Source organism: Ambystoma mexicanum, chromosome 1q, assembly GCF_040938575.1.
Source record: "Ambystoma mexicanum isolate Mex_15411 chromosome 1q, UKY_AmexF1_1, whole genome shotgun sequence".
Classification (NCBI taxonomy): Eukaryota; Metazoa; Chordata; class Amphibia; order Caudata; family Ambystomatidae; genus Ambystoma; species Ambystoma mexicanum.
The window spans coordinates 442,560,900-442,588,633 of NC_090922.1; positions in this window are offsets into that span (position 1 = coordinate 442,560,900).

Sequence of the window (27,734 nt, forward strand, 5' to 3'; positions counted from 1 at the left end):
TGACATTCAGTGCTTTATTTGTCCTGAGTGCATGACTGGTGCCATGAGAGAAAGTGATGTTTGTCGCTAAAGCTCTACACTTCCCCAACTTCCAGAGTGTCACACAGGTGTACAGGTGTTGATGTCACATAGGAACTCTACTAGGGTTCTTACTGGAGTGCCACACGGGTGCTCCTGAGTGAAAGGAGGTGGTGCTATGCAGGGGTGGAGCTAACCCTGCTTCCTGATTGACTCACAGGTGCCTCAGAGAAAGAAAGAAATGTTTCTCTTATAGGTGCTATAGTAGCACTCATACCGGGGTTCATGTAAGGGCTCCTGAGTATACAAGGGGCTATTTTCCAAGAATGCCTATACTGGTATTCTTGTAAACACAGCAGCTTGGAATATACACTTTGTAAATTCTATATTAGAGTGGCTCTTCATCGGTTACATGGCACTCTGTCACTCATCGTCCTGTCAGTAAAAAAAAAGATAACAGTCTATTGATGCCCAGCCACTCTTACCACTAATGAATAGTTGGGGTATGTGTCCCCAAAATAATGCTAGTGAAGCCATGAAAATATTTTAGTGTGTACCTTTTAAAGTTTGCTTCAGTGCCTGCTGATTAATAAAAATTATAATTTTATTGTGATATAATCCAACATTTGGACTTTACACAACGTATATACAATCTCAGAATGCGAGCCAATACAAGACAGCACAAGAAATAAGAAACACAAGATACACAAGAAACACAAGATACAAGATACACAAGATCAATTGTATAAAATGCATTACAGTATGAAGTGGTGTAATGTCATGTCAGTAACTTATGCTAACATGTATTAAATTCGCCATACCAGGGCAAGGTAATACAATTTATGAAATAAAATATATACTAAATACCTATTATTAAAATAAAATACAATACACTAAAGTGTACTTCACTTCAGCAGCCAAATTCTTCACACAGTTCATAGTACAATTCATTGGGAGAATAAAGGCAATACAAGCGTAGCCAAGTTCAAATGGCCCAGATAGTAAGATACCCAGAGAGAAAAAAAGGAAAGCAATGTGACCACCAAGTTAATGCTCACAAGCTCAGTGGTCAGGTAACTGAGTTTTCAGATGCTGCCAGACTCTGAATAGGGCAAGCTGCATTAAGATGGAGTGTGAGTTTAGGCAATAGTCCCAAAAGGAATCAGCAGTAATTGCCTTATATGTGAGGACCAGTTTGCCTAACATACACATGTACACAGGTCCCAATTCAGCACATAGGGTAGGGACATGTCTGGCTGATTCCAGCTAGCCAGATTGACCACATATTCGGCGGAACCTACGGTCCATGGGGACCTTCAGGCGGGGCCCAGCACTGCCATTACCGGTAGTTGGTTTATACGCAGCTTTAAGATGAACTGCCTGACTTCAGGGGCCGGGCAGAGCTGCAAGAAGGGTTGGATCTTTTGGTAGCGGTGTACCACATGTGACACTGCCTCATATCCTTTTAGCTGTGCCAAGTGGTTATAACTCTTGCACCAATACCACTTATTAAACTTGTTTTCATCATTTTTTCAAATGAACATACCGGGAGCCTCTCTTTTTGGCAAATGGCCAATCGATCTTTGAGAATAGGGTTTCAGTCAAGATTTTATATTTAGACCCTCGTAGGACCCTCTCTGAATCTTAATTGTGCCCCACCAGTGCTATTAACTTGCAAATAGGGTCAGCGTAGATAGAAAGACGCCCTGGCTCGAAGAGCCATGCCCCTTAATGATGTTAAGCATGATTCTAGGTGGAGATATTCCATGGGGCAAGAGGGGCCTAATCCCAAAACTGATCGCCAATAGTGGCCCTCCAATTTGTTCAGCCAAGCCAGATCCTGAATAGCCAATTCCTCATGGCCATAGAGAATGGCCGGGACAAAGCATTGTTGGTATAGCTTAACAATCCCGGCCATGCTCTAGCCTGCCATAACCCTAGCAAACATACAAGCTTGCAAGGTAAGTATTTTGGCTCGTCTCTGTTTATTGGCAATTATCAGCTCATAACTAGACCGATCAACAAACTCCAGGCCTAAATAAGGTTAGGGTTGGGTATAATCTATAGTGCCCAAGGGTGTGTCGATTCTAGTCCGATTGCTCTTATTTCTGGTGATTAATATGATGATGGTTTTTTCCAGTTTGATGGTCAGACCAAGCTGAGATGTGTAGCAGGCAAGCTCATTAAGCATACTCTTTATCCCAGATATAGTCCTGTCAAACAGAATCAGTTAATCGGTATAGAGCATGCCCACAATTGGAGCATTTCCTATTTTAGGAGGGCAGTTTGATTTTGCAGCCATTCAGGCAAGGAGGTCAGCTATACATAGGTCGTACAGCATGGGGGCTGTACCACACCCCTGCTTTACCCCAGATGTATATATATATATACACACACACATATATAAATATATATATAGGGTCAGATACTTCCCCCTCATTATTCAATCTAACCCTTGCCGAGTTGTTACTGTGTACCAAGTTCAGGATATGCAAGAGCCAACTAGGGCAGTTCAAAGTTCTTAGTTTAGCCCAGAGTGTCTCCCTGTTCACCTGGTCAAAGGCACTGCGGAAATCGATAAAGGCAATATACAAGCTGGATTCCTTCCTACTATGCGTGGTATTAATCAGCTGATCCAGCACTCTGATATTATGTGTCGTGCCGGAGCCGGGTCTAAATCCGTTTGTGCAAAGTTAAGTACCTGGTTAGTCGTGGCCCAGGTCTCCAGCTCCCTTAAAACAATTGTCATGAAGATCTTGCTCGTAACATCCAACATGGACAGCAGTCGATAGTTAGTCACATTACACCGATCACCTCTTCTATACACAGGTATGAGTATCGACTGCCGCAATGTTGGCGATACAGAGCAAGTCCTACAAATTCGGGAAAAGAGAGTTAGTAGCACCTGAGCCCAGCAATTTGGTTCCTTTTTTAGATCTGTGTTAGCCAGGCCATTTGGGTCCGGGCATTGGATGTCTTGAGTTTCAAAATAACCTGCTTCACAATTCTATGACTCAATGGTAATGGCCAAGGCTATAATGGAGGATTAGCCACAGGGAGACAAGGTGCAGCAGTAAGGAAGTCTCAACATCTGTTCCCTCCTGGCTTGAGACAATAAGCACCAGATTTTACGGCTGTCCTTGCTGCACATTACATCTACGAACCTCTGCCAAGACACTCTTTGTTGCAACTGCCGATAATGGCTTAACAAAATATGGAATTTCTGCTTTACAGGTTTTATATTAGCGAGAATATGTCAGCAGGGTAAATGGCAGCCTGCCTATGCTTTCTAATAGCATGCTGCATGGTGCGTTTTTGGTCTCGAACGTTGATATTGAAGATGTTACCGCCCCCACCTTCCATCTTATACTAGGGCCAGGCCTTCTGTCAAAAACTGCCTGGGTTAGCTGAAGTATCCACCCCTGAGTAACTGGGCTGCCTGAAATCCAATGGGAAGGTGATGGCTATCATTCTTTTGATGTTTTTCTCGGTCCAACGGATCATATTCCCTGAATGACTAGATGCCACCTCTCCGCAGACCCTAGGCCTGTCGCCCATCCCCTCCCCGCCAATCGTCAGAGTAAGGGTGGCATGATCATTATAAGTGTTCAGAGAGACCTGCAATTGTTGGACTTGGTTCAACAGACATTCAGATACTACTATATAATCCAGAGATGCATTCTTATCCCCCACTGCCCAAGTCACCTGCCCCGGCTGCTCCCCTGTAATGCACCCATTTAGTATGCTACAGTTCCATTCTTTCAGGAAATTCAGCCCCTTACCATTGGATTTGCCCTCATGCATAATACAATGGTCAGAGACATTTCCATATGACCCACACCACACTGAGTCCATGCATCTGACATTGCAATCCCTGCAAAGGATTACGGGGATGCCCTCTACCCCGGTATACCATGTAGAGAGGATGGAGTCCAATTGATCACTTATGGTCTCAGTACGGGTAGTGCCAGGAGGGTCATAGATGTTAATTAGCACAATATCCTTATGCCCGCCCCAGCCACCAGGGGGAGAGACTTCTATAGCTAGTATATTACCTTCAGGATCGCCTTGTTGGATTATTCTACTCAATAGTCCCCCTGCAGGAGAACAAAAGGAGAAAAGACTAATTATTAGAGACAAGCTGTAATGTTATGTTATGTTATTTGATATTTGTACAGCGCCTACTTGCATTGTTATGGCTTCGAAGTACAGCAGTGGAAGAACGCCCTTCAGAAGACTGAAGTCTGTGCAAACAGGTAGATAAAAGGAGCAATACAATGGGCTTCATTACCAGGTTGCCGGTAAGCCGCTGGTATTACCGGCAGCTTACTGGCAACCTCAGCTTTTTTAGTACAGGTGGTGGAGGAACAGTAAGTCCCCATCCCCATGGAGTCCAATAGGACTCCCTGGGATGGGAATCACTGAAGCACTGTTCTTAACGGTACCGGTGCTTCAGTGAAAAATCTGCCGGTAGAGGCCTGAACTACCTCCTGGTAGTTCAATGCCCCTACCGGCAGACTCGGAGTATGCCGGTCCGCAAAAGGTGCCGGTAACTGTTGTCGTAATGAGCCCCAATGTTTGCAAACAATAATTAGAATTCGGTGATTAGCAGAGATGACTAGGTTAAAACATTTAAAAACATGCAGCGCATATTGGTCGGGCGCAGGATAAACTGCTATGTCAGTGACTATGTGACAGATGGACTGAATTTTTCATGGGACTCAGCTGTATTCTATTGGTTGCAGTGCCAGAGGAAGCATAGGTCTTATAAATAGTCTATCAATCCCTGAAGCAACTGTCTACAGCCTGGGGCTCTGCTATACTTTACAAGCAGAACACATCCACAATGACTAACATACACACACACTTGTCAGGTACATGTCTTCTTGTCTGTAGCATTTTGTTATTGCAGTAAAAGTCTATTATATTGGATTCAAACGTGGTGGTGGTAATGCATAGTCAACTATATAGGAAAATACAGACCTTGTTATCTGTGCCATTAACAGTCTCCAGGACAACATGTCCTCTAGCTAAAAAAACACTCACTGCCCACCTCCCACCCCCTCTGACCCACTCACCAGAGTTCCCTGAATGTCCATTTCGCTACCTGGATGAGTTTGAGTGCCTGATCCTTGCAAAGCAGGAATTCCAACAAAGTATTATTCTCCCCTTTGGACCCTGCAATACTACTTGCAATTCCATAAGCCTAACACTAAGCAACTCAAAGACGTAACGCAATCAACTTGCAAACTTGGCACTCACATCCGTGACATATTGTAATGCATGTCCAGCCATCCATCAGGTGGACCCTGGGGTATGCTCAATGGGCACATTATTACTGTTTCAAATGGGCATTTGTTTGAATGGCAATATAGAAGCACTAGGAATCTAGTACAATTCTGCCAATGATAGATGTTGGGTGGCAGATCAATGGGAATGTTGGTTCAGGGAGTGGAGAGCCTCAAGGATAGTCAAGCAGGAGAGAAGCTGTGTCAGTGGGTGACAAGTGTGGGTTAGCGTCCTCAGTTAGTTACAGAGTATGACGTGAAAGGGTGCCTGAAGATTGAGATTCCTTTCAATCTTATAATTAGTGTGTAGCAATGCAGTGGATACTGATGGATAAGTTAGGGTGCCCAGTCTCCGGAGCGGTGAGCAGAGCAGCCCAGTTTGGGCTTTTTGCTTCTGGAGGTCCAGGCTACATGAATAGTCCAGCTGATTTATCACATCTGCTGAGTGGAACCCTCCACTCAAACTGTTTTCTGGGCATTTTATTACTGCATCCTGCCATTTCCTGCCAGGATCATCTGCTTGGCTGTGGGTCAGGCGTTGCAGGTGTTCAGAGAGATGTGAAGCTTCACCACCTAGCCAATGCTTCAGGTTAGAATGTTGAAGGGTGCCTCCAGTTGTCCCTAGTCCTCAGATCATTTTCAGCTGTGCTGCCATCCTCTTTGGTTCATGGAGCCACCGGGCGCACTTCCCTGAGTCACAGGTTCCCACTTCTTACGGGAGTCTTCCTCACAGAGCCTTCCACTTCTGGCTTGCTCGACATTGTGGGAAGCTCCTTTGTTCCTCTTTTGGTTGTGTTGTCGCTGGCTCAGGATACATACATACCCTAGGGGCATGGATCCTGTAAACAGCACCTAGAGCAAAGTCCTGTACTTGTGTGCTGCTAGAGAAGGTTTTGTGAAACTGCTGACGCAGGTACCTACTAATGGATTCTGGACTAGACGATTATTTGTGATAGGGTCCATCTGGTCCAAGATCGAGATTCTTTTGATGAGTCTCTACTGCATTTCTCAAAGACTTCTATTTGGGGTCCTCCTGCTCCGCTGCATCTTCCTCTGGGGCTCTTGGATAGTTCTTCGACCTATGGAACACTTCTTAGGTGTCTCCTCTGGTCTTCCCTGGTGTTGCTCACTGTAGAATCTGCACCTGTGGGGTAGAACCGACTTAACTCCACTCAGGCGAAAGCCCATTGAGTCTTCTATTTCCTAAGGAACTTTGAACCTGTCTGGAACTCTCTACAAATTACTTGGGGTTATATGTGTGTCCATTGCCATTTTTCCTGGATTCAAAAGGGCTACAGTGAGCACTGGACCAAGTAGAATAATGTTTGTACTTAACTTTGATATTTCATCAATTTTTAAAGTCATGCTCTGCATTTCTCCAATTGCACTTTATTTTTAAAATTGTCGTAAATTTTGGTTTGCACAAGTATTTCCACCTAGAATGTATGACCAAGGTAACTGTTTTTCCTTGAGATTGAAATGTTTCCTGCCCTCTAAGGCTTTTTTTTTATCATGTGTGCATTCATTTTTATTACACCCTAGGCGGGTTTCAAATTAATGTGTAGTATTGTTATATGCCCTAGGAATTTTTAGCATCCATTTGCTGGCTGTTAAAATGTTCTTTTCCTTTTTCTCCCATGCCCTACCAATGTGTGTTAGGTGCTGACCGCCAAATGTAGGTCATCCTACCTATACGGTATCTGTGTGTTTACTACGAAGAAAAAAAATGCCAATTTTCTTTCTGCATATGTCACCATAATTATATGCAAGGGGAGACCCCCGAAGCCCGCAACCCCCAATACTCCCTGTCTACTTCTTTTTACCCCAACCCACCCCCCTCATATAATTGCATGGATACATGCACTTCGAAATACAGCATTTTCGTGTTTGCTGTTTTTTTGCCACAAAATGTTGGGGTGATACCCCTATACCAGGGATGGGTTGTGGCTTTAGGACACTGTAGAGAATTGTGCAGGCCCATAGACTACTTACCTGCTTTTTAGGTTCTCTGTTTCCCTTACGTCTCTCCACCCCCCTATTAAATTCATGTTGGGTAGCTAGTTCTGGTTATGGTCCCGCATATAGACAGCGCGGTTAGTAAAGTCCTTTATTGAGGCAAAAAAGATTTTGTTGGACTCCTGTATTTTAGCAGCGTTGGGTAGGGTGTACTCTAAATGGGCTAAAGAGAATGTACATCTGTGGCTGCAAAATACTCATGCTAAGACTAAACGCCTATTGAAATCAGATATATTTAACTACCTAAAGAACATGATATGATTAATCTTGCGAGCAAATCAAATAGTGGGCTGTTTTTAGAGTTGTGGTCCCCAGATTTGATTAAGCCTAAATATCAAGCAGCCTATCCGGACTGTAATACCATAAAGCAATATCTTCTATTTAAATTTAACACGCGAGACATGCTGAAGATTTTGGGCGCAAAATTAGGAATTGCTAGACAATTGAGATACTGCAGACTATGTGGGATGTTAACCACAGAGACTGCGGAACATATCATTTGTCATTGCGAGAGCCTCACTCTCCTAAGAAGCAAATATCTGAAGGCGTATGATAACAGCTATGAGGACGTGAACATGTATGATACATGGAAAGTACTGCTGTATGGTAATGATCAGAATCTGATGTTCCACATGATGACATTTTATGAATTTGTTTTATCGATTTTAACAGAATTGTCTGCTGGTACCTTGTTTTAACAAGTTTATATGCATCTATTTTACTTGTGGCCATTATGGTGTTTTTATGATGAATTGGAATTAAGTATTGATGTTATTATATGTAAAGCCCTGTGTGGCTGTGTTAATTTAAATTAAATAAATAAATTAAATAAATAAATAAATAAAGTCCTTTTTGGACAACGCAGCTTTTAAAATATACTGGGATTGTTTTTAATACAGTACATAAGTCATTCATTAAGTACTTATTTTTACCTGATAGAGTTCCATGTGAGACTTAAAGTATATATTTTCAGTATCAGTATCAGTGTAGTGTATTTCCTCTAGATTTGTGGACTAACTGTACTTTTTCGTCAGTCTTCTACTCCTACCTGAGAGCCAGGGTAGTTGCTAGGTCTGGAAAAGACCCAGGGCTACGCTGATGTCGGAACTGTTGGGACTGGGGGCTAGCTAGTCTTTTGGCTGTAGCTCCTGAGATTCTATCCGGGGCTACAACGAAAAGATCAGGGGCTATAGCCCCCTTATTCCCCCTCCTAGCAACGCCCCTGCTGAGAGCTAAGACTTGATGCCCTGTCCACCTTGCTTGCTTTATGAAGTGTAGCATCCCTTTATCAGAAATGTTAGCCTCCCACTAGGGTTAGTGGCTGTAGTGCCCTGATAGGGTGGGACACAAACTTCCTTAACAGACCCCTTCCTCCATTCATCAAAATGGAGGTTGTCTTTGTTTCAAGGACGGTGGTCACACGACTATGCATTGTCACTGTGTTTACGTAAGGAGGTGGCACTCTATGATACACTAGATGGATGTGTGCCGCATGACTGGGGGCTGCAGTCATGATGCCTATATGGGACAGTGTGGATTGTGGTAAACCAAAAGAAGGACTTGGACAACATGTGGCCATGATTCACAAGTTTCATTTACATAAAAAAACAAAATGCCTAATTAACCGTATCGCTATGAGGGAAGTTCCCTACCTAACAAAAGTAAAACTAAGGGTGATTGTCAAGTCCAAATAAAAAGTCTTCTGTCTGAATTGTAAGTAGCTAACTGGCCCTACAACATTAGAAAAATACTGTGGCGAGTCAGAAAAAGGACTCGGACTCCCAGAGGACATGATATACTCTTGTTTATTAAGGTAGAAAACACCAAGTTCAACCAGAGGAATGTGATTTTCAGGAGAACATGAGTTCTATATTCTGTTACGTGAAGAGCACTCACCTGCACTGAGGGCACTCTGGGTTTGTAAGTTTGTACCGTTCTTGCTTCCCCCAAGACTTTAGTCTGACACTGGATTACACATGGCTTTGAGTAAGATTTTGAAGAATGGGAAACATTTGTCACACTTATACTTTTGGAATGAGCATTAGCATACATGGCATGACAAATAGCTTAACAAATAGTGAGAATACAGTAGACGATGCCTTCCCGGCATCTGCCAACATGGTAATGCTGCAGTTGTGATGTCTGTGGTTGTGATGGGGTGCGTGGTTGGCATTGTGCATGTGCATATCATTCACCCTCTCTGTACATTTCCCCAAAAATGAGGATTGTGTGGGGTTCCGGTGGCACTCTCATTTCCTAAGTGTGGTGGAAGGGGTTCTGGCAGAGAGGGTTAGAGTGAGAGCTCCCTGGCATATGAAAAATGATGACCCCATGTCTCCTGCGCTCCTTGTCCTTCTCTCCTGCAGAACCAGCAGAATGGGTACCACATCAAGGGGTGGTTCAATCAATGTGCAGCCCCTCTGTGCCATTCACCCTGGAGGGGCTGAACCTGGGGCTGCACCTTGGTGTAACTGGTCTGAACTCTGGGGGTAACAAACGTTGCTCTTTTTTAAAGAGTGAGTGTATTGGAAAGGGAGACTGTATTTTTGTTTAATGTAAAGGATTAGCGCTTTGTCTTGCGAGATTGGGATGGTGGCTATTTGCTCAGCATTGGCACCACAGTACCTATAGAACAAGTGCTCAAACACTCCACTGTTTTTGGTAATCTCCATCTATTATTTCTGGAGATGTTAGGGGACTGGTTCGGGGCCTGGTTCTAAGCAACGCCATTAGGTGTGTGTGCTTGTACTACTCCAATAAAAGTAAGGTACATGGTATGTGCGGTGTGTGAGTGGGGGGATGCTCCCTGAAGCACAGAACACCAATATGCTGACAGAGAGAAACATGCATGAACATAGCAGGGGTGGCACGCTGCCAGGTAACAGTACCAATCTGATTAAGGCTAATGAAGCGTACAGGGCTGAAGACAATATTATTGTGAGCAGCATTTGTGACCGTTGTGGAACGGGGTATGGTGTGAGATTTTTCTGCCGCTCCAAATCTCGTTGTCAACACACCTATTTGAACCCCACTACCCATATCTATAAATGGATCAAGGAGATTTATGTATACCCTAGGTCAGTGTTGCTTAGTGATTAAGAGTGGTAGTAAATATCCTGACACAGGGTGTAGGGAATGTTGTTAAAATGTCACACTTTTGCATTGCCAACATCTCCAGAATTCAAAATGGAGCTATGATAACCAAACCTCATTCTAGCTGTTCACTTCTGGACAACAGTTCAGCCCGTCTTTGGGACCCATTCTCTCAAAAAACTGTGGGTGCCCTGTATCCCTCTTCCGATGTGGACAATATCCTTCCAGTCCATCACTTTGGAGTTTGATTCTTCTCTTGTCTTCCAATTTCAAGTCCATTGTAAATTCCTCACTGGCCTGTGGCTTTTGTGTGGTAAGCCCAAATGCAGGGACATCTCACCTTCACTGAGAAAAGGATGATCTGTACTATTGGGACCTTAACAAATTCCAGACCATCAAATCTCTACCATTTTTGGGAAGATTCTTGAAGCTACTGTCACCACAGAGCTTGCATTCATTGTGTAGTACAGAGACAGCCAAACATAATCTGGTGAAGCTCTGTTTGAAATAGTAAAGCATTGTTCCAAACCCTTAATCGATCCCGGTATGCCAGCAATTTAGGAAAAATGCTACGGAATTAAAAAAAATAGCTAATATCCAACAAATAATCAAATCTTCCTCCCTCAGCATTAGTCTCTGCTACACCCCAGCATGCACACCGCCCCTCTGGACCTACTTCTTTACTCTCTCTCCCTCAGACCACCTTAAAACAATCACCTTCCTCAAAACCTCTTCCTACTCTGGCAATATCCTCCATCATTTAATAACTGGTGGTCCCGACTCTCAAATCACTCCTCAGCCTCCTTAATGCCTCGATCATAGGGAGTATAATATAACCCCTTGTATTCCTCCTAGGTAACTGGGCCGTAGACAGATATTAAAGCATTCAGAGTCCCTTCCAAAGGACATTATAATAGCCTTGCCTCAACGGGAGGTACAATGGAATTTGAGGGACTTATCGCCTATTCACCTTGAGAAGGACTGGTCATGGCTTTCAAGGGCCTGTGAGCAGGGGCCAGGCTCACAGTCACTTTAGCAATTTGTTAAAGTTAGTCTCTTGGAACTCTCCTGGCCACAAGAATTTGTTTTGAAATGAGGTCTTGAGAAAACTTTTGATAAACTATGAGATCACTCTTCTTCCGGAGAGTTGGTTGACAAGTGATGGCTGGATAGTCAATGGCATTTCAAGCTGCCTATAATAGCAGAGTGGCGGTGTCCATCAAGGGCCTGTTAATTGCTGTGGAATGTAGTCCCTCATTAGTCTAGAGATGAAACCGGATCAAGTCCATCTGTCTATGCTGATAATATACATCTATTGGCATGAAGGGGTGGCTTCACTACAGGTCCCCTTGGAAAAGTTAAAAAGTATTGTGAAAGTTTGGTTAGACATGCATAAGAATGGTCATGTAATTATTGCTGGGGATTTTAATTCGAACTGCTCGACCCTCAATAATACGGGGCAGGGATCTCATATCCTAGAAAGTGTCAAATGGGAGGCAATGGATGACCACTCTATCCTCGCTTGGGTTGAAATGGTTGAATGGGAACATTGAGGGGGATGTCCCGATGCAATATACCTGGTTTAGCGGAATTTTGGAATCTGTTATGGATTATGTATTTGGCAACCACCATTATTTCATCAATGTAAACATATGAGTATTTTGGAGACAACACTGAGCAACCATAATTTGGTGATGGTAGAGTTTAATTTATGGATTTAAGAATATCAGGGAGAATATCTGGGAAGGGGAAATAGAATTAAGTGTTCTGGATACCAAAAACGTCCTTTAATAACAAAATCTGTGAAACCTTGGGTACCACCAATTAAGAATGGAAACAACAGATGTTGAATACAGAATCTTTTCACGTTTACATTGATGAGGCTGTTACATTGGTTAGGAAGCGGAAAAATAGTCTACGGAAGGAAATTCATAGGTTCAAGAAATCCTCCCTCGAGGAGACGGTTTGTATCCAGGCCATTAAAAAACTCACATTGGTTTATAGCAACCGGATTAAAAATCATTGGTGGCAAATGGTACGAGAAGAGGGATAGTAGCAACATGTGACCTAAAAAAACTGAAACCAGCACTATTACTGCGCTTCTGGGCAGTCCCAAAACTGCAAACTCAAATTACTCCGACTAAGGGGAGTGGAGGCTGCAGGGGTGTTCAGCGTAATGTGGGTCGGAAGTTGCACAAGTGTCCCCCGCTTCCTTTAGATGGAAGCGGGGGGCAATAAAGACAAAAATAAATAAATAAAATACCCTGCAGCCCCAGTTTGGATCCACGTTAGTGGGAGATAACTGATGCCGCAGGGATAGAGGAGAGACGTCGAAACACACTTCCGTGTGTGCCGCTCTCAAGGTAAGTGGGTAGGGGGGATGTGAAGCACAGTGATCTATGTGATTATGGCACTAGGTTGTAATGGTAGTTGGCTTTTTGAAAGTCAAAATTATGGGTCGGGCAGTGATCACATAGATTTGCTTTATGTAGCTGCATATTTCGGACCATTAGGCCAACCATTGTTACATCCACTCTTGTTCTGGGCAATTTTCCGCAGAGCAAAGTGCACATTCTATAAGACCCCTTTCCAAAAGTTACAAAAGTTTGCCTAGAATGTAGGCACGGCTACACAGTGAACTCTTTCGGTAATATATTTTCCCGGGGTAAATATTACAGCATAGACTGCATATTGACTTCCTGCCTCTTATAATAAATGGATATTATGCAATATTGGGAAATAGCATTAAACACAATTTGTAGCACATCATGAATAATAAATGGATTAAATACGTTATTGATACAGACCTCTTGGAATAAAAACGTGCAGAGCGCACTGTACTCTTACCTTATGGAGAAGGTCACCAGTGAAAATGCTGTTCTGCTACTTATAAGTTATGTATGGTTTATATGAGTGCTGTATAAAAAAATGAAGAACATCAAATGGATGTCTGACATCTGGTCAGTGAAAAGTCACTTCAAAGACTACTTTCTTCTGCACAGCAGATAGAGTGTAAAAGGCGTAGTCAAAATCCAGTGTCAGCTGCTCTCTTAATTCGTATAATCCCTTGAAACATTTAACAGTTTATTTATTTATTTAGGGTATTTATTGAGCACGGTCCTAGCTTCGAGAAGCAGCACAGTGCTGTGCAACAATGGATTCACTGGAATGCATATAAGGGGGGGGCATGTTGCAATATGACTGTGTTACATGCAATTAAGCAGTAGGACCAGTAATCAGTGGTAAGGAGTGACTGACCGGGAGGTGGGATCAGGGGTGTTTGTGGTGCATGTAAAAGGTGCTCCTTGAAGAGGAGGGTTTGGAGCTACATTCTGAGGTGTCACCCTAATGATAAGAGTTAAACGTTAAGTGGGAGTTACGCATGCTCTTTATTTCTTTGTATTGCGTTTTTCAGAATATTAAAAAGGCAATTAGCATGCCCTCAAAAGTGAATTAACCTCTATGCTGCCGAGAGAGCGTACGCCGCATTATTGGCAAGGCTTTCCTAGTGCTTACAGAGTGACCTACACGCTTACACCATTAATTGTACTAAAGCTGCAGAACATTGCATGCAAGTGAATTGGGAAGAATGAAGGGAAATAAAGGTTGTGCTACAATTAGTACATAATGTCATGCTATGTATTCTCTTGAAGTGACATTTTGAAAACATGTTTTACTTCTTCATTACCCGGTTTGAATGTACAAACCTATAGAATGTGTTACGTTATAATGCGTTTAGGGCCGGGCACACAGTTGCAAATTGATATAGACTATCTTTCTCGACTTTACAATATTGGCAGTTATTTATCATGTTCATTGGCTTGAAGGCCTCTTAAAGTAAATATTTCACCAATTGGTAGTACGTTAAATCTCAAACGCATACATTGCGTACATCAGAATGTGCTAGGAAATGTGGCTAAGATTTTGAGAAGACATGAATACCTCCATTGTCCATAGAAAGGTGAGTATGTATATTGTATTTTAGGACCACCTCTCGTGTTTCACACCAATTAGGTTAAAAAAAAAAAAAAGAAAATCTTTATGTCAATCGGATTTAAAACAAGTGTATAAATACTTCAGAATATATTCACAGTCTTTTTTGAAGGTTCATAGAGGACAACTTTTGTTCCTTGTAAATTCAAACTGGAGATCTAAGTATATTGAGTCACTGCAAGGCATTAATATTTGCCTGTATTGTTGTATTTTCCTCCAATAATACCAGCCTTCTAGCCAGATCAGGCCTATTTCATGTCTAGTCACAGCTACTGGAACACAATTTGGTGGTTGGCACTGGTGATCAAAAAATGTAATCAATAAAATCAAATGTTTTCAGTTCTGTGTTTAAGGTAAGTTTGTTGTGTGACATCCAGGCCTGGATGGCTTTTAGGGGGTCAGGAATAGAGTAGAAGATTAAATGGACACACCTGAGTTGGGAAGGAAAGGTTGAGAGGCTCTTACAACCAGATGACTGTGTGAACAATCCCATGGATCCCTCTCACTGAAACCCTGCCTAAAGACTCCTTGCATGTGGCCAGGGAAAGGCAGACTCTTCCTAATCATGACCGTGGGGGTGCTGTACTGTGGGAGGATCACCTGGGAGAAGACAGGGCCCAGGGTGGTGAGGAGATCCGGTGGGATGAGACGCGGTATGTGTCCTCTGGCAGGGAGTGCCTTTCTGGGTTGCCAAAACAGGCAATGGCATATTGTCATTATACTGTCCCTGACCCACATATAAGATCTGCAAACCAGGGTGCAAACTCTGTTAAATCTGAGCAAGCCTTGTTAACAGATAGATCTTTTAAGAATAAATACCCTCCGTACTCACTAAGGTATAATGGAAAAGGTTCTAGAGAAAATGCCTTAAATCAAATGTCTTCCTGTGTAACAACCACTTCTAACAGTCCAGTTTAAGGGAAATAAATCTGCCCTTAAAATTAACTAAATTCTTAAAAGCGCTGATTTTGTTGAAGGGGACAACATGTCCCATAATCCCAGATGTACTGGGACGAGGAAGAGGGCTGAAGAGGCATGCAGTAGTAGTAGTCAGGCAATTAAGCCTAGCAGCCCACACCGAAGGAAGCTCGGAGGCACAAAAGGCCCCCTCAGGGGTGCAGGCAATTGGTAGGAACTGGAAATGTGACTGGAATGCGAGCTGTAGCAGTAGTAGCAGAAGGAAGAAAGCATGAGGCTAGCAAACCAAGCAGAAGTGGGCGAACAAGAGGGACGCCAGAACACATAGACAGCAGATTTCCCCTGCTTGTTTTGAGAGGGTCCTGCCCCTCCCACCAAACTCCAAAGTGCAGAGGCTGCACAGTGGAACACGTGCAGGATAGCTGATTCTCCCCATGTGAGCCTGATGGCTGTGGTTCCATATTCACACACGTATGGTTTAAAGCAAGTAGAAGTTGTTGATTGAAGCTGCAATGATGGGACAATGGAAATGTAGTACTCGCATGTAATATGAAAGTCCCTTTTACTCACGTAGAAGCGAACGCTGCTTAAATCCATTGTTCAATCTCTTAAAGACTGTTACTGTTTAAAGAAGTGGTCGCATGTCCCTAATTAAGAAGAGTGAACACTGTGAAGAACATTACTGAATACCTAACCTTGACAATAAATTTGTTGAAACCTTTAAACCTTAACAACTACATCAAGGAGTGGTCGTGTGTGCCTAATTATGATTCCCAAAGGAGAACTGAACTCTATCCTTCACTTTCACAAGGGAATGCAATCCAATACAAGTCTTTAAACCTTGAAAACTACATTAATTGGTCATGTGTGTCTAATTGTGACTCCTAAAGAAAGACTGAACTCTATTATTTCCTTTAATGTGGCATATCTTCCATTTAAAATAAGTTAAAGAGTATTTCCTATTGAAGAACAAAACAAGCATTTCCCAAGCCAACAGTATCACCATATTAACAGTAAACCTAGGCTTTCTCAGAGTTAAAGAGCAATATAACTGTACTGTGGAGTTAATAACAGTTAATTGGCCTAAGATACACATGTGCAGGCATTACCTGAATCTAAGAGAATGGCACCAAGGCTTCTGGGTAATTACGTGGGCTGATAACTGGCAGAAAGGTGGAGGTAAAGTTGGGGAAGGTAAAATGGCTGCCTGTAAAGACTATTTTGAAGTTGAAACAACCTGTAGTGCCAGAGACTGTGGAAGACAGAGGGCCTCATTATGAAATACAGGCACGGCTGCCGCCGGTATTTTATTTTTTCTGGCGCCCAGAAATGGGCAATTATCGGGTCATTATGGCCTTGTCGAACCCGGTATTTGGCCATTCCTGGGTGGCGGGAATTTTTTTTCCCCATTCCCATAGGAACGATAGGGCTCAATGGGAATGGGGAAGCTGGATGCACCGGCATAGTTATGAACGGTGCCGGTGCATCCAACATGCTGTGCTTGAGGGTGCCACTCTGCACGCCAGGTCTGACCTGGCGGGCAGAAAGGCACCTGCAAGCACAACTCGTAGTTTGCCGGTCCAGGGACTACGGTACCGGCAAGCTTACCCGTACCGTAGTTCCCGGACCGGCAAACATATAAAGAGGCCCAGAAAGAAGTGAGTCTTAAAGGCAAACCCAGGTTGTTATTGGGGCAGACAGATAAGAGAGGCAATGAGGCTGCCCATTTTGAATAGAGTTATTCAGAGAAAGAGTGCCTTGCCTAATTGAAGTTGTTGAAGTACTTTGAAGTGTATCTTGTCGAAGCCTATCTCTGAAGCTGTGGTAGTAGTCCAAAGCACTAACGCTGTGGTGTTATATCTGGGTGTCAGTGGATGCAACATTGTAGTAGTGGAGTACTGTGAGACAAAGGTGATTGTCTCATAGTGAATCAAATAGAAGAGAAGTTGTTGAAGTGGAAGCAGCAGCAGTGACACTGACAGTAATCCTGACAAATATACCATTGTGAATTCTAAAACTGTAACTAAGAAAATACTAACTGTTAACCAAAAACTGTGTATCACTGGCAGTTGTGGATACTGCATTTTTTCTGTAATTTGGCAAGTCATATTGAAGAGGTGACAAAGCATCGTGGCTGTGATTACCATTTGGTTGAAGTGGAAAGTGGATATTTCACCAAGGAGAAGAGAGTTGCTATCATTGGAACTTTGGTTAACAAACTTTTACAGTGACTTTGAAATATCAAGACCTCTTTGAGACATTTCTTTCTTTGGTTGAACAATAACAGAAACAACCTTGAATCCCTATGAAGGAAAACACCCAGGACACTAAAAGGTTATTCAGAGACTGCGAATGTTGTTCATGTTATGTTGTATTGCCATATCATTTCTTTGTGTATTTGTTGCTCAGTGTGAGGACTGGTTATCCTGTGTTAGAGTGTTTCCCTTAGCTTTGGTTAGGCAGGGACATCCTCAGCATAGTAGGGATAGTGAGGCGTTTTGATCACATTTTCTTTAAGAATAAAATGGCATATGGTAACACATAATCAAACATGTATCCGCCTTGCATTACTGACTCCTCACAACTGTCATCACATACTTCTGATATTCTGTGTTGAAATCACACATGAAATCAACCAGTGGTTTAATAAAACATTGAAAATCAAAGTGGCGAAGGTAGAGTCATGAGCAACCCAGTAAACTCTGTGGTAAGAAGAGAGGAGTGCTTTGAACTTGATTTCTTAGAAGCAGCTAGAGGTGAAGGATTTGATCCATGAAATAGCAGGACCTGAAATTCTGCATCCAGGGTGAAGCCTCTCTGGAACTGTTCCATGTTCAATAAGCTTGAAAGTGGCAGATAGGCAGAGAAGTATTAGAAGTGTATGGCCTGCAGACAGATTGCTTACCTTTGAAGTATTGCCAATTAGAATTCCTGGACTTTATGGTGTCAGAAGTGGGCGTAAACTGATCCTGCTGCTGAATTTAACACGGTGCGGATTGATGCCACAAGGTGCTTTCCTCTAACCTTTGGAGCTCCAGTGAATTGCAGTGAGATGCGAGATGAGGCGTGTGTGCCGTGACTGAACCGTGAGGTGGGGTAGTACTGAGCACTGTCGGCAATAGCAGCTGGGATCGAGACTGCCCAGACTGCAATCTGAGTCTATCAATACAGAGTGTTGCAGATTTTGTGAAGATTGCAGAGGTTCAGAGGTGGTGAGTAGCTAGCACTGCTAACGTTGAGACAAACCCACATGTTTGCTTTAGTTCACTTCTCTGCCCCCTTTTGTGAGTATTTTGGGCAGCATTACATAGAGACCCACGCTGAGCCAGCAGTGCCACTATTTCAGTGCGCAGAGTTGAAAAGAGTGGAGCAGTCACAGCTGTCTCGGCTGGGTGAGGAAGGCAAGGAGCAATACGCAGTGGGAGCTTCACACTCTTGCTCTATAGTTGGCTGTGCAAGCCAGGAGCAATGATGCAGAAGTGAACTGAAACAAAGTGAAGTTAAGTCAAGCAGTCGGCAGTGGCGAGTGGCCCCTGTACCCGTCGTCAACGTAAACTGCTGCATGGTCTGATTCCAGCATCCACAAGCATGGGTGAGGTGAGCTCCCCCCTCCCCACCCTGTGACAATATTCTAAATGTGGCCCCGGAGTGGGCAAAGACGTCGGGAGATGTGCATTGTTTTCCCCCACTTTTATTGAGACACTTAAAGAGACAGGAAGTGTAGGTGCTCAGAAGGATGCCATGTTGTATACCACTCAGGAAGGAGCCGGGAAGAGTGGGGTGGATGACTCTAATGCTGCTAGCTCCTTAGCAGCCACATTGGAAACAGTGAGATCCCTAGTCTCTTGATTACAGAGAATTTGGGTTCCTCAGCTTTTGACAAAGGCGACCCGAATGTGATAGAAAATGCAAAACAGTTGCCATCTTATTCACTGAACACATCCCTTTGGGTGGATGAGGATTGTGCATTTCTAGAAGACATTTTTACCCACCCAGAATCCCCTGAATTTGAGCACCTTGTGAATGGGGTCCAATCTATTCATGGGACCAGCACTCCTCTTGAAGATAGGGTGTAGTCTGATTTATTGTCGATACAACATTCAAATTTGGCCGCACGATTATCACACGATATTGCAGAGATTAAAACTTCAATTGCCTGTCAGAGAAGACTCAGCAGCCCAGCGACTGGAATTGGCCAGACTCCAATTTATGGAAACAAAGTGGGTGCCAGTTCATCATCAAGCCTCAAGTCAGCGGCAGGAGCCCCCAAAGTTAGGAAGGCAACGCTTCCTCTGAGGTTTGAGGAAGGGGCCTCCCAGCCAATATCTACGGATTCTATTACTCAATTAGCTCTCTCTGTGCCTAGCGGGGAGTCCCCGATACGAGACAAAATGTTCTTCCTCATCTCAGAATCCCCAGAAATCACTGCCCATAGGCATACTAGTTTTGAGCTATCAGAAGCAGCAATAGTTCATATTCCGTCCAACATAATGTCTGCACTGACGATTGCCCTAAATCCCTTCTCCAAATTGTTCAAAATGATGAACGGAACTATAAAAGACCAAGCTACATTCTAGTCCTGACTCATAACAAGCTGATTTTCTTAGAATCCTTTACAACGGAGGTACAACGGAGATTGGATAAAGAAGCAGAGTTATCTCAATGGCAAAGCCGATTATATGATCTGAGAGGGAGCAAAAAAACATTATGATGGCTGCAATTTTAGAATCATTGAAATGGTTCAAAACTTTGCTTGCGAAAGACGTCTCTCAATGGTCAACTCTCTTGCCGCTTGTGTCGCAAAAACCAAAGAAATCTCAGAGTCCCCACCGCTGTTGTTCTCGGCTGGTGACAGCGCAAGTGGGTGAGGTGAACAAGGAGGAACCCGAAGAATTGACATCTGGGCAGGGAATTCTTCCATTAGACGGCACTCATCCTTCTAGACCAGAAAAACATCCAGAAAATCTATCCACTTTTATAATCTTGTCTGCACAATTCCTGGTGCTGCAGGGAACTGAGCCCTGTGGTATATCAACAAAGAACCAGTCAAGTGGGAAATGATTCGCAATTTTTGGGAATATAAAGAAGATGCAATTGTTTCCAGAGAGGCCAGGAGGACAAAAACAAAGAAATAAGAAAAATCAAAACCCTGAAAAGACCAATAAATCAAAGTCAAATGGATCTCGGGCCTTTCTGTGAAATCTGAGCACCCCACCAAGAGATGTTATAGCCCTCCCACATTTCAACATGAGAGAGAAAAGCAGGTTGACCTGTAACCAGGAGAGTAGATCTTCCCAATCGGAAGCAGTGGGACCCTTAAATTTTCTTGAAAGTCCAGACTCAGGAATTCTAGCTCTGCTGCACCTCACAACATATTCCAATGATGACCCGCAGGCCATGGTAGAAAGTGGGTTCCACAAGGCCTCCCCCGAAAGGGTAAACAGTGCAATTGAGCCCCTTTCTGGAGAAAAAGAGGTCTGCGATTTATGAATCACCAAAAGAGGCATTGCAAGAGAATTTAATGGACAAAAGAGCTGGTCCTTTTCAAACTTTGGAAGAAAAGAGGCAAGCCCTGCTGAAGAAAGTATATCCATCCATAAGTCATGGTGAAGAAATACATCAGATCTGCAAACCTCTCAAAGGCAAAGGAATCATCTAAAGACATCCACTCAGATGCAAGACGATTGACTATTGTTGTGGAGAGATTATAAGCTTCTAGGGATGGCCTAATTCTAAATCAAGCCACATTACTAAAACTTTTACATTGTTCTCCTAAATTGCGGGAGATTGTTTCGGTAAATAAAAATAGTACAATTCATTAACGAATCCCGCATGAATTGGATTCAACTGTATTTGAAATCGAAGGTTGGTGAAAACGGCTTTTTGGATGCCTCCCCTGATCTGCTACCATTGTACTTTGAGCTAAGTGAATAATCTAATTGCAGCATAAGCAAGTCTGGGAGAAAGCATCTCAATCTATAAAAAGAAATCAAAGATTTTGGGGCATATGGCAGAAAAGGGAAAAGAGGGGATTCTGTTCTCCACTTCCCCTAAGAATACAAGTCCTAAAATAAAGGCTTGGGCAGAGCCCCCTAAAACAATGCAGGGAAGAATAATAGTAACTTTCAAAGTTCGTGATAGGCACAGAAGAACAGTCACAGACACGGACAACAGCATATCCTTAAAGAAGCAACAAGCACTAGAAAACATCTTGCTGGATTGATAGGGTTATTATGGTAGCTATTAAGCTTATACTCAGGATTTGGAAAACGAGGAAAAAGCCTAGTATTGAAGAGTGGTTGTCGGAGTTGCAGGTTTTATCACAGTATGATAAGATTTCTTTGAAAAATAGAGATAAAGAAGAGGATTACATGATGTTATGGGGTCCTTTTCTGGCTCTTTATGATTGAGGTGGTGATGGAATTGTAAATATAACAGATATGACTGTGCCTTTTATGAAAATGTTGGTGAGGGAGGCCCCCCTTTTTTTTTTTCTTTTTTCTCTTTCTTTCTTCTTTCCCTTTTTTCCTCTTCCTGTTTGTGTTGTCTTTTGTACTTGTATATGTGTATTAGTTGTATGTTCCTTGAATTCATTGGATATAGTTATGCTAGAATGCGCAAAATATGATATTTATAATGTAATTTTGATTATTACTGCTTAGTATGAGACGTTGTGTACTTTTTATGAAAATGTTGTTGTTTATTGGAAACTTAATAAAATGTTTCTGAAAAAAAAGAAAAAAAAAAAGAAGCAACAGGACTGGTCATGGCCGGCAGCATCCCAATAACATCAAAAGAAGGAGGAGGGCAGGCCGTTTCAAATGGGATCCTGGAATACCAGAGGCTTTGTCCACCCCTATAATAAGGGAGATCTAGGACTGGCAGATTATGACATTTTGTGCTTCCAAGAAACTTGGATCAGGCCTAACACTGTCTGTGAGGATTTTGAGGTTTTCATGAATCCAGCCTCAAAAGGTGTGATGGGTCGATCGTATTCTTGTTTTATGGCAATGGTGAAAGTTGGATTCGGCCTAACGATCTTAGAAGAGAGAAACCCTATCCATTTGTGCAGCTGTTGACTGTAGAATGGCACAAGCAGATATCCACCACCATGAAAATATTAGTTCTGTTTAATGTGCACTGGAATTCAGCTAAGATTGGTGCAAATCTTTTCTCAATTGTTTAACATCACTGATTGATGATTCCTATATTAAATTGAAGCATGCCCACATGATGATTTGTGGAGATCTAAATGTTAAGTGTTTAGATAAGTGAGGGATGGGAATTCCGACAACTGATTTAAAAAAAGACCTGCTTTGTGGACTTGTGAATTGGGAACGCAAGACTTTTTCATGCTTATGGGAAAATGAAGGGGGATATTCCAGGTAAGAACAGGTGGGCACATGGGGAGCAGAGAGTGCATCTTGATCATTGGTTTGTGTCGAGAAACATGATTGACCTAATCGAGACCCTGATAGTTACCATGGTGGAGCATAGCAACCATCTGCCCCTAAAAGTGATATGAAGGGGCGTTTTTCATCCCAGGTAGCTAAATCCAGACCCATGCTTCAACTCTCAGATGAGGGACTAGAGTGGGAATTTGTCCCAGGGATGTTGGACCCATTACTAAGAAATATCACATGTAAGTGGTTTCGGGCAAGTGCGCTCTAGACTACTCAAGTTTCTTTCAAGAATTTAGAGAACAAAGTCAGGTGGGCTTAAAGAGGGAATTTGGAAGACTCCATGAAAGTTAACAAGGTGTTGATTTAGGCTAGTAAACAGTATTGAGTCGATATGGGAAAATTAAACAGGCTCCATGATGAGGGGAGCGTCAGATTACGGAAACAAAGATGACAGCAATATAAAAACTGGCTGATATCCTCTAAGGCCCAGAGAGCACAAGACGATGCCCTATAAAATGACAATACATCCTTCCAATCCGCATCCCTCCCAAATATGGTGCCAGAGAAGATCTGAATCGCACACTTATCCACTCTTTTTGCGTGACATAAATTTGAGTGTTCTCCTGAAGAAGGGGGAGTGAGCAGATCTTGGATGTTTGGGCTTGAAAGGGACGATATTGTAGCCTTAATTAAAAAAAACAGAGCTTCTCAGATTCTCACATGCTCCGGGCTCTAATGACTTCACAAATACAACTTTGAAGCAAAACCCAGAGGCTTGGTCAGACTTTTGTCTGTTCCTGTTTAATGGGATCTCTATAGCATGAGTAGTTCCAGCCTTGTGGAAAACTGCATTAATAATCCCTGTGTTTAAATTAAGAAAGGCGAAAGGGACAACCCCCAAAACTATCGCCCAATTGCTCTGCTGGGCATCTTTGGGAAAATGTTTGGCACAATATTACTGCAGCGTCTAGGCTCATGGGCGAAATAATCTGGCTTTGTAAAGGGAGTGGGTACAAACCTCAACCTCTTCTTGCTTAACCTGCTGAAATTAAGGGCCATTGGAACAAAGACTAAAGTATATATGGCTTTTATTAACTTCGAACAGGCATTCGACAGTGTTAGCAGGGAGAGACTGTGGCAAAAGATGCGCTCTTGTGGTTGCCCTGGGGACCTGGTTGAGACAATGAAAGCTTTTTATACTGCAACATCAATCCAGGTGAGATTGTCTAAGGATGGGTTTTTTTCAGAGAAAATTAAAATGTTTAGTGGACTAAAGCAGGGGTGCCCCCTGGCCCCTATCCTGTTTAGTATGTACCTGTCTGACATGGGTGAAAGCCAACAAAGTGCAAAATCCTTTTGAAAGAGAATGGCCTTAGAGTCAACATAAAGAAAACAAAAATCATGGTGTTGACTAGTGCTCAGGGTAAGTAAAAACCCAAGAGCTATATGGTATATAGGCAAGAAGAAACTGGACAGAGTACAATCTTTCACCTGCGTGGGGGTCTCCATTGATGAAAGCATGAATGAAATTGGTTGGAAGTCAGTTCTAAGATCTAAAGCTAAAAGAATATCATCCTTAGCTAGAGTGTTGAAGGGGAGGTATGGCAAGTTTATAATGTGCTCAATTGTGACTTTAGATAAGCAGAAGCTGACTCCTATTCTAACATACGGTGTCGGAAGCAGCCTTGAATCTCTCATGCCAGTTCTGGGATCTCATGGTGTAGAGGAGGCCTCAAATATGGCCTGCCCTCCAACAGACCATTTTGAAGTTCCAGGAACGGTCACGCCGAAATATGTGACGTATGATGAGCAAATAAACCAGCAGAGAGCTGCAGTGGGACTCTGCCTGGTACCTATCAGAAGGACAGTACCTATTGAAGTACCTCCACTTAAGAAACCTTGGACAGTAATGTACCCATTGAGAAAACCATATCGACAAGTGAGACAGAATGACGATTGTCAAAACGTAATGCCTGAAGAAGCCATGAAAGTCCTAAAAGAGGACGAATGGTGACGTCACAAGAACTCGGACTGACTCGCAAATAAAGAAAACGATGACCTGTGAATGAAGAAAAGAGACGAAACACCAAGGATAAGCGACATCCTGAGTTGAAGTAAAAGGACAATGTCAAGTATACGAAGCTTATGCCATAAGAGCGATGAAGATATGCAACCAGTTTACAGTGTGTACATATGCTTGGAAACACAAAAAAGCTAAGGAAATCCTGCAGCTTCCTATGCTTAGTAGGAAATTAGATGCGGCAAGCACCACATATACATATCTACCTCAAAAGGAGCACTTTATATGACATATATGTTCACTTTGCAAAAGGGCAGAACCAACCGCAAGTTACCAGAGGCACCAGGAGAGAAGGCCCTCAAACACGGGAATAGAAAGCCAAAGACAGAAACGAAACTCAGATGCATGAAAGCCGTGCAAAAAAACCAAGGTCATCATAGCTGACACAGGCTAATACAATGAATGATGCCAAGAGCGGAGTATCCCATTCAAAGGAGTCGAGATAAGCAGCAGAAGGCATTTGGTGGACAGGAAGCTAAAATCAAATACACAAATTACATGGAGACGGAGACAATTTCACGGTGCCTAAAACACGTGACCTGCCAAGAAAGAAGAGTTGGGGTCTTCACACCTACGCACAGCCTTGAGCCATGCACAGATATCCAAGTTCTCCCAGACAGAGAGGCAGCATCGAGGCCTACAAATTAGAAACTAATTGACACATGGCCAGTGGGTCAGTGATGGATGGTGGTACTGGTTGGTGGGAGGCTAGGGGAGCTGACGGGCACCCTGCACCTGGCCGACCATTCTGCATGCTGCTAAGCAAAGTGGAAAAGTACAAGGTGACCTGGTATCAACCCAATCACAATGTACCAAGTAATCTAGGACACTATAGTCCGTAGAACCAATGAGACGTCGTACTTTTAGTGACGTCCACAGTAGTCATTCTGAAGGAAGGGCTTAGATGCCCCACCTGACACTGGTTATCCAATCCTTTTACTCCACTATCATATACAGATACAGGGCCTCATCACGAGTTTGGCGGTAACCCTTAAATCCGGTGGTAGTGCTGTTACTGCCGGATTTAAGGGTCCGCCAAATCAGGACTTCGGCGGATTTCTCCCCAGCTCTGAGCTGGGGGGAAATCCGCCGAAAATTCGTGCTCATACCGCCGGCAGGAAATCCGCCGGCGGTATGAGGGTGAAATTTCCCCATTGAACCCAATGGGGAATGGGGCATTCCCGAATGGGCTCAATGGGGAATGGGGATTTCCAAATCTGACAAACCCATGATCCGGCGCTAATAGCGCCGGTGGGTTTGGCGGTAGGGCCGATAGCGCCAGTGCTATTAGCGCCGGCGTTACCGCCCAACTCATGATGAGGCCCATAGTACCTATAGTAAAGTTGCCTTCCTATAACCAATAGAATTGCCTGCAACATTTTTAGCGTTTCACGTCAGCAATGATGAGTTTTTAGTATAAAGGATGTGATTCTTGTGAGGTTCATGGGCGTTGAAGCGAGAAGGAAGATCGAGCAACTGCTGATATTCATAACTCCCCATTTTTTGTACTTGTCATTAAACAAATCATTGAGTTGTCATTGTTGATTTGATGCTTGAGTACTAATCTGCATCCCCATCCATCTCACGGGTGCTGCTATTCCATCTTAAAGTGCCGTTTGGGAAAACCCCAGTCCTATGGGCCGGCTAGGGTCCCTCCTGCACACTTGGTAGCAGAAGATGGTTATCGATTATCGATTAGATAAGGCACCCATTGACCGTCGACATAAAGTAACTCTAGGACTTCGGCAATATCATGAGTCCTTTGCCATCCGGCAAAGTAGCCGTGAAGCTCCCCGTAGATAGTGATTAGAATAAAGAGCAAAACCTGCAGGTGAAGGTCTGAAGGGACCTGTACTTTCCCCTACAAGTCCCTTCCCACTTCTACGAGCAGCTGAGCGGGCAAACGGCAGGAGAGGCGGTGATGAAGGCGGTGATCCCGAGCACCCAGAGAAGAAATATGCGAACAGTGAGTGAAAAAGACTGAATACTTTGGCAAAAGTTCATGCCTTAGAACAAGTAAGGGAAGGTAACGGAGGGAGGAGGAAGAAAAGAAAACAAAAATATAGTTAGAAGTAGAGTAGAATGTATATATATATATGGGGAAGGAAATAGAGACTCAAGGGGTGAACAAATAGTGGATAAGAATACCAGGGAGGACACCCAAGAAGAGGGGGATACCAGGAGGATACTTGAGAAAAGAGGGGAATACCGGGGAGGACACCTGAGAACAGAAAGGATACGCCCAAATTCCTTTGCTTAATGTAGCAGCTAGAAGAAGCCTGCATCCATAGTCCTCAATAAAATAAATAAAACGCCTGTGAAAGGGATGGGCTTACACCCCATGTCGGTGTAAAATCTAGGGGCAGAAGATCTGTGTAGCCAGCTGGAGTTTGTCTAGTGTATTAGCGTTTGTCTTATGTGTTTTGTGTTGTGACATCATAGGATGACATTTTTCCTTTAAGGAACGAGCATAATAAATTACATGGTTAAGTAACTAAGATATTGTAGAATACGAATTGATATTTGTTGGTTCAAAAAGGAAGTATAATTTTTGTGGAAAAAAACAGGATTGGAGCTTGCGACGATTGCTGATCGCTCATATTGTTGGAGTTGTTTAAAGCAACAGAAGGTGTAACGCTTACCTCTTGGGCCCTGTAGGAGTGCCTGGTCCGGTCAGTCAACGTATAATGATGGCCCTTTTGTAGTTCGTCCAAAACACTCCCTCCTCTCTGCACACTGCTGGAGTAATCACCCAGTGGGCAGAAAACAGAGAGTTGTCTGCTTTGGTGGATAAAGGAGTTCCAGATCACTCTGTATTGTGGGTCTCTTGGGAACCTAAGGACAGGGGAATAGCGGCATTTAATACCGGGCAACCACCGCTTTAATCCCTCACCACCTTGCTGTTACTCTAGAGAAGCTGGCTGC